Source organism: Dasypus novemcinctus, chromosome 12 (assembly GCF_030445035.2).
Source record: "Dasypus novemcinctus isolate mDasNov1 chromosome 12, mDasNov1.1.hap2, whole genome shotgun sequence".
NCBI classification, from domain to species: Eukaryota; Metazoa; Chordata; class Mammalia; order Cingulata; family Dasypodidae; genus Dasypus; species Dasypus novemcinctus.
The window spans coordinates 103551253-103568083 of record NC_080684.1 but is presented as its reverse complement, the minus strand read 5'-3'; the positions used below and the strand labels follow the sequence as shown (position 1 = coordinate 103568083).

At 43.6% G+C, this 16831-nt stretch overlaps 1 protein-coding gene across 13 annotated transcripts in view; it reads left to right on the top strand.

Annotated features, from left to right (window-relative positions):
- The window catches only part of PACSIN2 (protein kinase C and casein kinase substrate in neurons 2), a 165243-nt gene that overhangs the window by 47004 nt on the left and 101408 nt on the right, over positions 1-16831 (top strand). Inside the window, exon 1 of one of the 13 annotated variants that reach the window (XM_058308886.1) lies at positions 1901-1933. The exons of the other annotated variants lie outside the window; for them this stretch is intronic. The gene's annotated coding sequence lies outside the window, so the exon portion shown is untranslated. Of the gene's footprint in view, positions 1-1900; positions 1934-16831 lie in introns of those variants that run through there. 13 annotated transcript variants of the gene reach the window in all.

Genomic DNA, 16831 nt, shown 5'->3' with positions numbered 1-16831 from the left:
TTATCAGGTGGCATTGGGAAACTGCGTCTCCTTTTTGTTGCGTCATCTTGCTGTGTCAGCTCTCGTGTGTGCCACACCACTCCTGGGCAGGTTGCTCTTTTTTTCACAAGAGGCAGCTCTCCTTGTGGGGCGCACTCCTTGTGCGTGGGGCTCCCCCTACGCAGGGGCACCCCTGCATGGCATAGCACCCCTTGCATGCAGGAGCACTGCATGTGGGCCAGCTCACCACATGGGTCAGGAGGTCCTGAGTATAGAATCCTGGACCCCATATGGTAGGCAGAAGCCGTATCAGTTGAACCACATGTGCATCCCAATGTTTATTCTTATTTTTCATTTTTCTTGTGGAATTGGGGCCAAGGATTAAACCCAGGACCTCGTCAATGGGAAGCCAGCTCTCAGGACTGAGCCACATCAGCTCCCTTGAATTGTTTTTTTCATTTGCTTGTTGTTTGTTTTCTTTTCTTTTTAGGAGGTGCCAGGAACTGAACCTGGGATCTCCCTGTGGGAAGCAGGCGCTCAACCGCTTGAGCCATATCCATTCTCTGGCAGGCCTAGGGTTTGAGTTTGAATTGACCAGCCTCCATGGCAACTCAGAGAGGGTACCTGCCCCCTCTCACCCCCCCCCCCCCACTGAGTTGCTAGGAAAGAAGTTCACACCATACCTGGTAACCTGGGTGGGACTTGCCAGACCTAGGAGAGCAGTCATGTTGGTGGTGGCCCAGTGTTCATCCACCAACACTGCAGCCATCAAATGTATAAATTCCAAGGTGTGTTTGGAAGGTTCCCAATTTAGTAAAAAAATTTTTAAAAAGAATAGAAAAAGCATATTTAGCTTTTTTTCTCTATGTGAAGTTAAAGAATGAAGCTTCAGCAGAGGGACTATTGAATAAAAACTATTGTAGAGATTCTGACTTGTGTAATTCAGAGCACTGGGGAAATTTTGACCTGCATTTTGCAAGACCCTCTTCAATTACTGGATAAGTAGAAAAAATGAAGTTGCTCTGGAAGGATTGCCTCATTGGTGAGAAACATGGCAGATTCTGTCATTTTGAAACTGTTGCTCTGGAGAACAACTGTTATCTTTAGATTGCTTTTTCTTCTTTCAGACTGTTTTACAAACCTCACTGCTGGTTTGCTTTTTTGGTCTTTAACTAATTTTGTTGCAGGACATTTTGGACAGGAGCCTTACACAAAAAATTCTTCTTCGGGCTGGCATTTTTGCTCCAAGGATGTGGGCAGACATCTGGTTGCTCTGTCAAAGGTGGTTACTACTGCATTGACCCCAGCCCCAAAATCTTAAAACTGTTTCAGAAAGAATTAAATCCCCACATGCCATTTATAATATGAAAATCCAGGTATATGCTTCCCCCCCCAAAGGATTTAATGTTTTAATAAATATTGCCAAATTATCTGCCAATTACTCTACCTACTTTTCAGTATTTTTAAAATCATGAAGTATCACCTTTCCAGTTCAAGTCACAATCTCAGGTGACTTTAGGGCCAGACAAATAACAAAATATGTGAAGTAGCACAGTGTAAGAAAATGAAAAGTAATAGAAATACAGCAAATTAAAAAACAAAAAACACTATCATGCCAAACAAAACATGTCTTCAGTTCTTAGTCTGCCAGTCTTCAGCCCTTGTTTAAATAGAATACACCTACTTTATTATTATTATTATTATTAGAGAATTTGTAGGTTTACAGAAAAATCATGCTAGAAAATACAGAGTTCTCAGATATTCTGTGTTTGTGCTTGGCTGAAGAGTCGCCATCCAACCCCCGTCTGAAAAGATTAATCCTTTCTCACCAGATGAAAAGGCAAAGGAATGCCCTGAGGTTAGTAGCTTGCAAGGGATTTTTAATTTTTCTCCTTACTCTCCTCCTTCTCTTTCAGACCTCTGACAGACTGAAATCACAACAAAACCCTTAAAGGTGAAGTACAAAGTGTGACCCTTGAGGAAGTATGCTCTCGTCTAAAAGAACTGCATGAATTTTCCAATTTATGTAGACAGAAATCGGGAATATGTGTGGGAATGGATATTAAGTGTATGGAATAATGGTGGAAGGAATATAAAGTTGGACCAGGCTGAATTTATTGATATGGGCCCACTAAGCAAAGATTCTGCATTCATTGCTGAAGCTTGAGGGATTATTAGAAAGTGCTCTAACAGTTTGGGAGGCTGCCTGAAATGCAGACAAAAAAAATGGCCTGGAGTGTCTGTGGTCAAGATGCCTGAATTCCCCTGATATACTGTAGATGAGAATATCCAAAGGCTTAGAGTGATTGGAATGCTAGAATGGATTCACCATTTAAGACCAGCAGCTAGCTGGTGCTCAGTAGGTACTATCAAAATGGTAGGGCATGGTTAGGTCTCAGAAAAGTAGAGGTGCTTTTTGAGATTGAAGTGTATTTTCAGAAGGCTGAAAAATAACTTTTCTGTTACTCATTTTATGTTTTTACATTTAAAATTTTTATTCTGAAATACTTTAAACTTATAGGACAATTATAAAAATAATATAAACCCCGTATAGAGAACTTCAGCATACCCCTATCCTCCTAGATATCCAAATCCAATGATTTTAACGTTTTGCTACATTTGCCATATCCTTCTATCCATCATGTATCAATTCATCTTTCTGTGTAACCATTTATCTCTCTGTTTATCAATCTATTTCCTGAACACTTGAGAGTAGGTTGTATATATCATTCTTCTTGAACCCTTAATACTACCGTGTACCTTAGAATCAGGGTATTCACTTAGGTATCTACCTTAAATGCAGTTATTAAGTTCAAGAAATTTAATATTGATATAAACTTATAGTCTGTATTCCAATTTTTTCATATGCCCCAATAATGTTCTTTTTGTGTGTGTGTGTGTCATCTTGTTGTGTTAGCTCTCTATGTGTGCGGTGCCATTCTTGGGCAGCCTTGAACTTTCTTTCGTGCTGGGCGGCTCTCCTTATGGGGCACACTCCTTGCACATGGGGCTCCCCTACGTGGGGGACACCCCTGTGTGGCATGGCACTCCTTGCGCGCATCAGCACTGTGCGTGGGCCAGCTCCACACGGGTCAAGGAGGCCCGGGATTTGAACCGCGGACCTCCCATGTGGTAGGCGCACTCTCTAACCACTGGGCCAAGTCCACTTCCTGCCAATAATGTTCTTTTGAATGTTCTCTCCTCCCTTCTTAAATCCCTTCCAGGGTCATGTATTGCCTTTAATTGTCATTGTCTCTTTACTTATTCTTTCTTTTTCTTCTTCTTTTATTGTGGAGCATACATACAATATAAACTTTTCTATCTCAACCACTCCCATGCATGTTGTGGTATCCTCACCCCCTTTGATTACTAAAACTTTCCCTGTCCCCAAACAGACATCCATTTTGATTAATGCTCCCTTCCCTTTACCCTACCCCCACACCATCCTGCTCCTGGCAACCTGTGCTCTTAATTTTGTTTTATAAGCTTGCATATTCTCTGATATTTTCTTTGTAGTTACCATGGGGCTTAAATTTGACATCCTAAATCTGTAAAAATCTTGTTTGTTTTGATACAACTTAACTTCAATAGCATACACAAACATAATGTTCCTTTACCCCTCTGTTCCCTCAACTTTACGTCTCTCTGGTCACAAATTATATATTGTACGTTGAGTCCCAAATGCTTTATCATTACATTTTATGCCTTTTAGATTCTGTAGGAAGTAAAAGGCGGAGTTACAAACCAAAAATTCAACAGTCCTGGCATTTATATTTATCTCTGTTGTTCCTGTGGCTTGGGTCTATTGTCTAGTGTTCTTCCTACCCCCTCCCCTTTTTTTTCCAAAGATTTATTTATTTTTTTTTTCTTTTTCCCCCCTCTCCCATATGGTTCTGTCTTCTGTGTGCTCATTGTTTGCTCGCCTTCTCCAGGAAGCACTGGGAACCGAACCTAGGACCTCCCACATGGGAGGTGAGTGCCCAACAGCCTGAGCCACATCCACTCCCCGCAGGCTGGAGCGTCTGCTGGCTTGTGGCATCTGCTCACTTAGGTGTCTGCTTGTTGCAGCTGGTACGACGTCTAGCTTGTGGTGGGGTTCAGTGTCTAGCTCGTTGAGGTGGGTGCAGATGTATGCTTGTCTTCTTTAGGAGGTACTGGCGCCCAAACCCAGGACCTCTCATGTGGTTGGTGGGCTCCCATCTGGTTGAGCCACTTCTGCTTCCCTGTCCTTTCCTTTTTTTTTTTTTTTTTTTTGATTTATTTATTTATTTCTCTTGCCCCCTCATTGTTTTTGTGCTCACTTTCTGCTCTCTGTGTCCATTTGCTGTGTGTTCTTCTGTGTCTACTTGTTTTCTCTTTAGGTGGCACTGGGAACCGATCCTGGGACCTTCCAGAATGAGAGAGAAACACTCATTCTCTGGTGCCTCTTCAGCTTCCTGGTCTCCCGCATCTCTTGTTGTCTCTTCTCTGTGTCTCTTTTTTTTGTTGCATCATCTTGCTGCTCCAGCTCTCCGCTTGGGCCAGCAGTCCTGTGCAGGCCAGCTCGGGTTGGGTTGCCACATGGGCCAGCTTGCTGCTTGGGCCAGCTTGCTGTACGGGCCAGCTTGCCTTTACCAGGAGGCTCCAGGAATCGAACCCTGTACCTCCAAATGGTAGACGGGAGCCCAATCGCTTGAGCACATCCACTTCCCTGTCTTTTCCTTTTAGCCTGTAGAATTCTCTTTAGCATCTCTTGTAGGACTGGGCTACTGGTGAGAGACTCTTTCAGCTTTTGTTTATCTGGGAATGTTTTAATCCTTCCCTCAGTTTTGAAATAGTTTTGCTGGATGTAAAATTCTTGGTTGGCAGTTATTTTGTTCTCAGCACTTTAAATATTTTATTTCACTGTCTTCTTGCCCCCATGGTTGCTGATGAGTAATCCTCACTCTTATTGAGGCTTCATATGTGGCCCATTGCTTCTCTCTTGAGGCTTTCAGAATTCTCTCTTTATCTTTTACCTTCAATAACTTGGTTATAATGTCATAGTGTCAGTCTGTTTAGGTTTATCCTGTTTGGAGTTTGTTGAGTGTCTTGGATGTGTACATTCATGTCTTTTGCTAAATTTGGAAAATTTTCACTTACTATTTCTTTTTTTCCTTTTATTCAAAATTTTTATTACATTCCAGTTATTGTTTTGCTTTTCACTTCAGTGTACATTGTTAAGAATTGTGATAAGGTAGACATTGGTGTCTATTTAGGTAAGCCATTATTTCTTTGAATATTCTTTATGCCCCTTTCTTTCTTCACCTTCTGGGACTCCTATGAAATGTATATTAATATACTTGATGGTCCCCACAGGTTTCTCAGGTTCTGTTCACTTTTCTTCATTCTTTTTTCCTTCTGTTCCTTAGACTGAATGATTTTAATTGTCTTATTTTTGAGTTCACTGATTCTTTCATCTGCCAGCTCCAATCTGCTGTTTTTTTTTTTTTAAAGATTTATTTTTTATTTATTTCTCACCCCTCCCCCCCCAGTTTTCTGCTCTCTGTGTCCATTAGCTGTGTGTTCTTATGTGTCCACTTCTATTCTTGACAGCAGCACCTTGAATCTGTGTCTCTTTTTGTTGCGTCATCTTGCTGCGTCAGCCTTCCATGTGTGTGGCGCCACCCCTGAGTGGGCTGCACTTTTTTCGCGCTGGGCAGCTCTCCTTACGGGGTGCACTCCTTGCACGTGGGGCTCCCCTACGCGGGGGACACCCCTGCATGGCTCGGCACTCCTTGTGCGCTTCAGCACTGCCTGTGGGCCAGCTGATCACAGTGGTCAGGAGGCCCTGGGTTTGAACTTTGGACCTCTCATGTGGTAGGCCGATGCCCTATCCAGTTGGGCCAAATCTGCTTCCCCCAATCTGCTGTTGAATCCCTCTAGGGATTTCCCCTGACATCATCTTTCTACTCCAGGATCCCACATTACAGCTAGTCATCATCTCATTAGTCTTCTCCTAGCTGACAAATTTTCAGTCTTTCCTTATTTTTCATGGCTTTGACAGTTCTGAAGGTCACTAGTCAAGTATTTTGTGGAATGACTTTATATTTGGGTTAGTCTTTTGTTTTTTTCTTATTGTATTAGGGAGTGAGTGATAGTAATACAAGTTATTATTGGTGGGAAGTGGACTTGGCCCAATGGATAGGGCTTCCGCCTACCACATGGAAGGTCCACGATTCAGACCCCGGGCCTCCTTGAACCATGTGGAGCTGGCCCATGTGCAGTGCTGATCTGTGCAAGGAATGCCGTGCCACGCAGGGGTGTCCCCCGTGTAGGGGAGCCCCACGTGCAAGGAGTACGCCCCATAAGGAGAGCTGCTCAGTGCGAAAGAAAGTGCAGCCTGCCCAAGAATGGCGCTGCACACATAGCTGACACAACAGGATGACGCAACAAAAAGAAACACAGGGAAGTGGACTTGTCCAGTGGTTAGGGTGTCCGTCTACCACATGGGAGGTTTGCAGTTCAAACCCCAGGCCTCCTTGACCTGTGTGCAGCTGACTCATGCACAGAGCTGATGCGCGCAAGAAGTGCTGTGCCACGTAGGGGTGTCCCCCATGTAGGGGAGCCCCACGCACAAGGAGTGCACCCCATAAGGAGAGCCGCCCAGCACGAAAGAATGTGCAGCCCCTAAGAATGGTGCCGCCCACATGGAGAGCTGACACAAGATGACGCAACAAAAAAGAGACACAGATTACCGTGCTGCTGACAACAACAGGAGCGGACAAAGAAAAAGACGCAGCAAATAGACACAGAGAACAGACAACCGGGGCGAGGGGGCAGGGCGACAGAGAAGGGGAGAGAAATAAATAAATAAATAAATCTTTTTAAAAAAAATAAAAAAAAAAAGAAACACAGATTCCCGGTGCTGCTGGTAAGGATAGAAGTGGTCACAGAAGAACACACAGCGAATGGACACAGAGAGCAGACAACTGGGAGGGTGGGAGAGAAATAAATAAAAATAAACCTTAAAAAAAAAGTTATCATTGGTGATGTTAATCCATAGCTTCTTATTATTTTTATTCCTTGTTTTTATACATGTCTTAAGTGGCTCTGACTTCCTTTAAGGTTGCCAAAGACCCTTCAGGCCAGAAACCCTGCTGTGCTTGCTTTGTGCTTCTTCTCTGTGTGAGCAGGTGTTGTGGGTGCCAGTGGCGAGGTGGATCCACCAGATCAAGTAAAGACATATTTGGGTGGCATGATTTTGTGAGCATTTAACAATGGTCACAATTACAGGTGAAACAAGATTGGCCATTATCTACTTTTATGTATTTGTATATATAATATATAAAATATATAAAAAAATATAATATATATTTTATATATTTGACATTTTCCATAATAAAAAAAGAGAAAAAACCTTCCAATCTACAGATATGATCGATCATCCCAAATTGTCTTGGTTTTGTAGGTGCTATGTTGTTGATGGTTACCAGAGTTGCTAATTTTTAGAATATTTGGTTCTTGCCCAAGGCCTCCGTAAGAAGAAAAACTCAGCTCTAAACCAATGTTAAGTGCTACTGCTAATAACAACATTTAGTACTTTAATGTGTCTTAATGTTGAGGGAGAAAAATCATTGATGTGCCATCAGAAAAGAATTGCAATTAAGGTGAGGTTACAAATTAGTTGGAATACATTTCTAGATCAGAAAGACCATAAATCTTTACCATTTATTGTCTCACTAGTTTGTTGTAAAGTACATCTGAATCCAGCATATTTGGACATGGCCTGTTTTGTATCATCTGTGTGATATTTAGCAGTTTGAAGTTGTTTATGAATTCCAAAAATAGACATTGGATTATGTTTGTAAATTGGTCTGTTCCTCTGGGTACATTAGATTGTATTGGATTCAGAGGTTTCACTTTTACTTGATTAAATAATGATTAAGGCTTTGATTGGGCCATGTCAGTAGGATGTTGCTGGGCGAAGACTCAGAGAAAACTACAGGGCAGAGCAGAGGAGTTAGTTGGAGTTTTAATGCTGGAGCCTCAGGAAGTAAATACACAGAGAAGCAGATATGTGAGGAAAGAGTAAAGGCTCCATTAGACATGGCAGAGACCCAGAAAAGAGAGATGAGCTGATTGCCTGACAGTTTACAGCTGGCCCTGTGGAGAGAACAGAGCAGCTGAGCCCAGAGAGAAGCCCTGGGAAGAGAGATGAGACTTATCCCAGCCTGCAGCTGATATTGGAAGAAACTGGGACCGCTGAGCCATAAGAGGAAGAGGAAGACTGGACGCTTGCAGATATCAGCAGCCATCTTGCTCCAACATGTGGCAACAGACCTTGGTGAGGGAAGTAACATGCTTTATGGTCTGGTAACTGCAAGCTTCTACCCCCAAAAAATACCCTTTATAAAGGCAACCGATTTCTGGTGTTTTGCATGAACACCCCTTTGGCTGACTAATACATGATACTTTGACATTATAAACAGTGAGTCTGGTCTTTGAACTAATGCAGTAGGGAAATACCGATACCATTTAAAAATCCTATTCCTCTCTCCTTGAACTGGAAACACTTGGTAATACTAGTGAAATTGGAAGTGGATTATGAGCAGGTGCCTTGGAGGAACTGAGGGATCTGCAGTAGCATTATAAAAGTGATCACTGTCACAAAATACAATAAGCACAGTGGGTGGTGTCACATTTTAAGGAAATCTTAGTCCTGGGTTTAGTACTAAATTCTTGGCTGTTTATAAATTTCTCTCCAGCCCTACTCCCAAGTGTTCAGGTCTGGGTTCCTCTTATATTTTGGATTAGATTTATGTGTGCATGGTTAATTGTATGGATCTGATGGTGTAGCAGTTTGATATGGTTATGAATTCCAAAAATAGAATTGGATTATGTTTGTGATCTCTTCTGTACCTGGGTGTGATTGAGTTATGATTGGGGCTTTAATTGGGCCATGTCATTAAGGCATTGAGTCCCCGCCCCTTGGTGGGTGGGGACTCACAGATAACAGGCATGGCAAAGGACAGAATTGAGGGTTCTTAATGTTGGAGTTTTGATGTTGGAGTTTGATGCTGAAGTCTTAAGCTGGCGCCCAGGAAGTCAGCACACAGAGGAAAGAGAAGCCAGCCTCAGGAAGAAAGGAACCTTGAACCCAGAGAGAAGCAAGACCCTGGAAGGGAGGAACCCAGGAAGCCTGAACCCTGGCAGACGTTGGCAGCCATCTTGCTCCAACACCTGCAAATAGACTTTGGTGAGGGAAGTAACGTGTGTTATGGCCTGGTATCTGTAAGCTCCTACCTCAAATAAATACCCTTTATGAAAACCAACCCATTTTTGGTATTTTGCATCAGCACCCCTTTAGCTGACTAATACAGATGGCCACCCAGGTCTGTGGGTCATGTGGGCTGTTGGTGGCACTGGGGTCCTCCACCCCCTCTTTAGGGGGGCTCTCTGGCTGCTGACTCCCCTCTTTCTCAGGGCATTTACTAAGAAAGGCCTTAGAAGTTGCCTCCCTGTCTAAAGTGTGTGTGGCTGGTGCTAGGGATGAGGCCCTTCATTTGGTTCTGTTCATTCAGCAAGCTAAGGCTTGTGCAATCACCAGACTGAAATCACCCCCATACCTGCCTCTGTGTATGGTTAATTCATATTGTTGAGGTTTTAAAGAACCTCCGGGTCTGTGACTGAGCACCTTGCTTTCTTCCTTGACTCATCCAAGCTTGCTTGCCAGTGTCTGAGCCCAAGTCCCTGAGCTTCCAGGCAGGAAACCCTACCATAGTTTTAGGTACTTTTTTTTTTTTTAAGTGGGTTTTTATTTATTTATTTATTTATTGTTTGATTTTTAAAGATTTATTTATTTATTTAATTCCCCCCCTCCCCCGGTTGTCTATTCTCTGTGTCTATTTGCTGCGTCTTGTTTCTTTGTCTGCTTCTTCTGTTGTTGTCAGCAGCACGGGAAGCGTGGGTGGCGCCATTCCTGGGCAGGCTGCACTTTCTTTCGTGCTGGGCGGCTCTCCTTACGGGCGCACTCCTTGCACATGGGGCTCCCCTACGCGGGGACACCCCTGCATGGGGCCGCACTCCTTGCGTGCATCAGCACTGCGCATGGGCCAGCTCCACACGGGTCAGGGAGGCCTGGGGTTTGAACCACAGACCTCCCATGTGGTAGACGGACGCCCTAACCACTGGGCCAAGTCCGTTTCCTGTTTTAGGTACTTTTATGGTACTCAGCCCAGTCAGCCTCTGGGCAAAGTCCCTTTCCTTTATTTTCCTTTATGAGATCTCTGAATCAACCCTTATCATATTCATACTTTGCTGCTTGTGGTTAGTATGGGTTGTGGCAGTCACTTCTATTTGGAAAGCTGTAGCATTGGTTCATTGATTTTCCGACATTTATTAGTTGCCCTCTCTAAATTTCCTGGGGGTCAGCCTTATGCCAAAGCCACCTAAGTACCCCTCTTCCCACATTGCATCCCTCACTCTTCTATGACTTTAATTGTGATCAACATCATTGGGCTCTTCCAGCACTGTCACCAGGAGATGATCATAAGGGCTGACATTAAAAACTTTTCTCCATGCCTGAGCTGTGCTAAACACGTTACATATGTTCTCTCATTTAATCTTCGCTACTCCCTGTGGTGGTTACTGAGGCTAGCTACCTTCATGTTACAGGTGGAGGAACTGGAGGCTTAGAAATCTGCCATGGTCACGCTGCTACTCACCTCTGCCCTTCTTGGGTTACTTGTTCCTGTCCTCTCTGCATTTTCTGCCCAGAAGTACAGAGAGAGACTGCTGCGTGATGGCCACTAGCCAAATGCTGGCCTGTCCCTCACCTGGCAGAATCTCACCCTGTGCCAAAATATGACTGGGAAAATTGTGTTAAAAGATGGTTTAAATACTGTCAACTTCTATTTTAAAAGGTAAAAGTGGAAGAAAAACATAAAATTTGTAAAATGAGATATACTTTTAAGTTTGTAGTTGGTATTCCATTTATGATCATCTCCATATTTCAGGCTAAGTGTGGAAGTTTTTAGTTAGAGATCATGGCCTTTTAAATTGATTTTATGTAACAGCCTGGCTGCTTTAGAGTCATTCATTTATTAAACACCCTAATATATATTCACTGTCAAACTGAAGTACAGTGTTGAAAATCTTGAATAGGGGCTCAGATGTTTCCTATTTCTTGGCATGTAGTGGTTCTTTATCTCTTCCCATCTTTCCAATCCTTTTTTTCCCCCCTACCTCTGGTCTATAATGGGGGAGATGATGGCAGAGTTCTGGAATGCTTGGGGTCATGATTTCATTTATTTGTATATTCGAATCCCTTTTGGTTTCACAAAGGATTTGTGTTGGTTGTTTGGAACTGCCAAAAAAGAAAAGGTGGCAGATCTGGGCTTTTCCTCACCCCAAAGCAACAATAATAAAGTAGATCTAGAATTCTGATAGCATGTCCCTAACTTTATTCTTGAAAATGTCCATGGATCACTGTAAACCTTGCTCACCATTCCTTGAATTTCAGATCTTCTTTACTTTAAAAAAAAAAAAAAAATTATTTATTTTAAACCCCCATCTGGTCTGTGTCCATTTGCTGTGTGTTCTTATGTGTCTGCTTGTATTCTCATTAGGTGGCTCCAGAAACCAATTCTGGGACCTTCTGGAGTGGGAGAGAGGTGTACATTCTCTTGCGCCACCTCAGCTCCCTGGTCTGCTGCATCTCTTATTGTCTCTCCTCTGTGTCTCTTTTTGTTGCACCATCTTGCAGCTCTCTGCATGGGGCAGCACTCTGCATGGGCCAGCACTCCACGTGGGTCAGCTCGCCTTCACCAGGAGGACCTGGGTATTGAAACCTGGACATCCTATATGGTAGACGGGAGCCCAGTCTCTTGAGCCACATCTGCTTCCCCAGACCTTCCTTCTGGGATCATTTCTGTCTTCATTGTTTTGCTCAAAGAAGGCTTGAGCTGTTCCCAGGATTGTGGAGGCTATAGAACATCTTAACTGCCCAGATGTTGTTTTAGACTCCAGGTGTTGCTTCCTTTGATGGCATTTGGGAATTTCATAACATGAAAAAGAAAAAAAAATTAACATGTTCCTCCTACCACATTTGTGCTTTGAAAGTTTTTTCAGTTGCCTTTTTTTAATCCCCCACCTCCCCTGAGATGGCTTCCTTGTTTAATTGTTGTCTGCTCATCTTTAGGAGGCATTGGGAACTGAATCCAGAACCTCCCAACTACTTAAGCTACTTCCTCTCCCTTCTGGTTGCAGTATCTGCTGGTTGTGGCATCTGCTGATTGCAGTGTCTGCTTGTTTGCAGTGTCTGCGGTGTCTGCTTGTTTGCGGCATCTGCTGCAGCGTCTTGGTGGTTGCGGCATCTGCTCATTGTGGCATCTATGTCTACTCATCTTCTTTAAGAGGCACTGGAAACTGAACTGGGATTTCCCATGTGGGAGGCAGTCGCCCAATTACTTGAGCTACGTCGGCTCCTTTAATTGGCTTTCTGCTTTAATTGTTCTAGCTTCTTTTTATTTATTTTTTTTAGCTTTGGAAAAGTGCCAGAGAAGTAGTGAAGGTGCTTATATAAAGGGTTTAAGTTTTTTTATTTTGCCACAAATAGAGCTGGTACTTAGCTTGCTCCTGGCACATTGTTGTTTGATAGGAAATGTTTGAAATTTGGCTTGGGTTAATCCTTTCTATGTATATATGTGTGTATTAGTCAAGGTTCTCAAGGGAAACAGATTCAACAAGAGATATCTGTTGATAGTAAGAGATTTTATCAGTTTCTCATGAGACGGTGGGGATGCACAAGTCTAGGTTCTACAGGTAGGCCGCAATCAGGTGCTCCAATGAAAGTCCAACAAAGGTTCTTGATGAATTCTGGGAGAAGTTGGCTGTCCAAAGATGAGCTGGGAAATTCTCACTCAATGCTGGAATCACTTCCCCTTTTAAGGCATTCAACTAATTGGATAAAGCATACTCATTGCTGATGGTAATCGCCCTAATTGGTGTAATTATAACCAGCTATCTATGATTTACCACTGCAGTAAAGTCAATTGTGACTAAAGTCCATAAATGCCCTTGTATTACAATTAGCCCAGTGCTTGCTTGACCAAACAACTGGACACAATTACCTGGCCAAATTGACACATTAGCCTAACCATCACTATGTGTAAGGAGCAAAGGTAAGATAGCTCTATTTCTTTTTTTTTTTTTTTAAGATTTATTTTATTTATTTTTCCCCCTTCCCTCCATTGTCTGCTCTTTGTGTCTATTTGCTGTGTGTCCTTCTGTGTCTGCTTGTATTCTCATCAGGTGGCTCCGGGAACCAATCCTAGGACCTTCCAGAGTGGGAGAGAGGCTATCAATCTCTTGTACCACCTCAGCTCCCTGGTCTGTGTTGTGTCTCTCCTCGTGTCTTTTTGTTGCATCATCTTGCTGCGTCAGCTCTCTGCCTGGGCCAGCACTCCTGTGCAGGGCAGGACTCCTTGCATGGGGCAGCACTCCTTGTGTGGGGCAGTGCTCCGCATGGGCCAGCTTGCCTTCACCAGGAGGCCCTGAGTATCGAACCCTGGACCTCCTGTATGGTAGATGGGAGCCCAATTGCTTGAGCCACATCCGTTTTCCCTATTTATTTGTTTATTTATTTTTAAGATTTATTTATTTATTTATTTCTCTCCCCTCCCCACCCACCCCGGTTGTCTGTTCTCTGTGTCTATTTGCTGCGTCTTCTTTGTCTGCTTCTGTTTTTGTCAGCGGCACGGGAATCTGTGTTTCTTTTTTGTTGCGTATTCTTGTTGTGTCAGCTCTCCGTGTGTGCAGCACCATTCCTGGGCAGGCTGCACTTTCTTTCACGCTAAGCGGCTTTCCTTACGGGGCGCACTCCTTGTGCGTGGGGCTCCCCTACGCAGGGGACACCCTTGCGTGGCACAGCACTCCTCGTGTGCATCAGCACTGCGTGTGGGCCAGTTCCACACGGGTCAAGGAGGCCCGGGGTTTGAACCCCGGACCTCCCATGTGGTAGATGGACTCCCTAACCACTGGGCCAAGTCCACCGCCCCTATTTATTTTTTGATTCATAAAAAATATAAAAGGCTAGGAGGTAGGATTTGAAAATAGCTGTTATTCCCACAACCAAGAAAAAAATTGATCTATCCAGAATATTTTAAAGTACTCTATTTCCAGAATTTAAGATTTATTTGCTATTTGAAGACAAAGGAAAGCTAATACCTCAGATTATTGTAGTAGATTTTACTTATTTACTAACAGTCATTGACATCTGCCATTTCCAAGTTGCTTGTCCGGTGTTATCACTTTTTAATGCAGTGATGTGGAGAGAACCTGCATTAACCTGTAGAAAATGGAGCATTTGGGTACGTTAGACTACCTTGGGTATGATAGAGGATCAGTCATTCTAAGAATCGAGACCCAATAACTAAAATACACTTAATGCTAAAATTACACAGAACTTTTTTTGGTCTTTTAAGTCAGAGGCATCTTGCAATATAGGTCATAGTGACTGTCAGTGACCATTGTCTGCTGAGTAGGAGAAAGTTCCTGCTACTCAAGTTCTGACCTTTCTTCCTTTCTTCCCTACCTCCTGCCACCTCTCCCCACCTCCCCTCTCAATTGAAGTATTTCTTTACATTCAATTGAATGCACTCATTTAGGAGTTTTGACAAATGTATACACCTGTGTGACTACTGTCCCACTTAAGACAGAATGTTTCTGTTGTTGCAAAAAGCTTCCTTGTGCCATTTGCAGTCAATCCCACACCCCAGTCCCAGGCCCCAGGCAGTGATCTGCCACTATAGATTAGTTTTGCCTGGCCTACAGTTTGTGGAAATCTGGCTCCTTTCACTCAGCATACAGTATTTTTTTTTTAGATTTATTTTATTTATTTATTTGCCTCTCCACCCCCTTTATTGTTTGTACCCACTGTCTGCTCTGTGTCTGTTCATTGTGTGCTCATCTTCTTTTTAGGAGGCACTGGGAACCGAACCTGGGACCTCCCATGTGGTAGGTGGGTGCCCAATTGCTTGAGCCATATCTGCTTCCCAGCGTATGGTTTTTGTGATCCATACAGGTGGTGTATATCAGTAGTCCTTTTCTTTTTATTGCTGAGTAGTATTCCATTTTGCGCCTGTACCACACACTGTTGTCTTTTGATGTTCTGTATGGAGATGTGTGACAGAAATCTGTGCTCTGCATGTGTGTATGCATGGACTGTTGCCCCAACTTTCCTCATCATTTGAGGAGGCTGGAGATGGGAGCATACAGAGCAAATGGACAAATCAGAAACTTGAGGAGTCATCTTCATGCAAACCATGAGTATTGCTGGTTCCTCAATAGTTTGGATTCCAGAAGAGCTCTGTCCTGGTTGTCCCTGGCTTGTGGTGGCTGATAAGATCTTGGTATTTTGGAGATGGGGAGCTCGGAATTCCTACTAGCTTAAGGCCTGGCACCTGGAGGATTCCTTTAGGGCTCTTACATGACTTCCATCACTGCCGATAAAAGAGACCACCAGCTCTGCGTACAGGGCTTGCTGAGGGACCCAGATGTGTGAGAATGGTGGCACAGGGCAAGGCTGGCAATATCCTTCTCTCATTCTACCTGCCACTGGGTTGTTTTCCTTTTCCCTTGCCCCTTCCTAATTTAGTTGTTAACTTTATAAAAGCACAGTGGGGTTGGAATGAAGCTCAGATCGGCAATTTGTAATATTTTATTAACCACCCAATTACGATGTGCACATAACCACTTTTAGAATCACCTTGTAGAAATTTTATTCTTTCTCTATATGACACAATCTGTTACCAAACACCTTAATTTTCCTCACAGTTCCATTTCCATGGGAGGCGTAAGAGGGTAGAAAGTGGTCTCAGGTGGGCCTGAGTTTGATGGCCATTCTGATTAGCAGCGTGACCTTGGGCAGGTTGCTTAACCTCTTGGTAGTGGTTTCCCTAACTGTAAATGTAGGGGTCTTTTTAAAAAAACACAAGAGCTAAGTAAATAGTGACGTGACAAAAGGTATGAGATAAGAGGCAGCCTTGTTCTGGTGTCCCTGAGATAGATGCATGAATGCTTCTGTTTACTCGACATGTCCTTGAGAGGATCCCCATCCTGATGTCTTCCATGGGTCTTTTCAGCGACCAGGTGAGGAGTCAGACTGGTAGTCTATCCATATCTGGTGGACTCTGCTTCTGAATTTTGTTTTTTTCCTTAATCCATCTGGTTTGAGCAGGTTGTTGGGAACCCTTGGAAAACCAACTCTGATCTCTCTAGCCTGGGCCATTACTCCCTTTACATTGTTCTCTCAGCTCTTGAACACACTGGATGCCAGCATTTATCCGTTCATACCATTTTTATTTATTTACTTTTCTGCCCTGGCCAGACACTGTGAGCCAATCTAGGTCCCGTGACCTTGGCTTTTTCCATCCGTGGGGCCCTCGGGCTCTATGCACCATGCCTGGCACTGTTTGTTGAATGAGTGCCCAATGGTTTCAAGTCTTTGGTGACAAAAACCAGATTGGAACTGGAAATACCAGTTTAGGCACTACATGTTAGAGATTAGCAGAAGGTTTCCCTGGAGCAGTTGTTTCTGTCCCAGCAGCCCTGCCCTAAGCCTGGAGAGCTACCTGAGTCAGTCTGTTCCTCTGCCATCAGGGCAGAAGAGCTTTTCTCCTGCCTGGAGTCCACTGGTGAGGTGTGGCTAGACGTTATGGGAGGGCAGAAAATGTCCCCAGCCACACCAAAAAGGTGATCTCACTACTTCAAAGTCCCACTATTATGTACATTCTTAATTCAGTTCAAATTCATATTTTTTTAAGCAGCAGCTATATCCAAGACACAGTCCTGATCCTTCAGTGAGCAGAGGAGAGAGAGTGTGGTGTAGTGG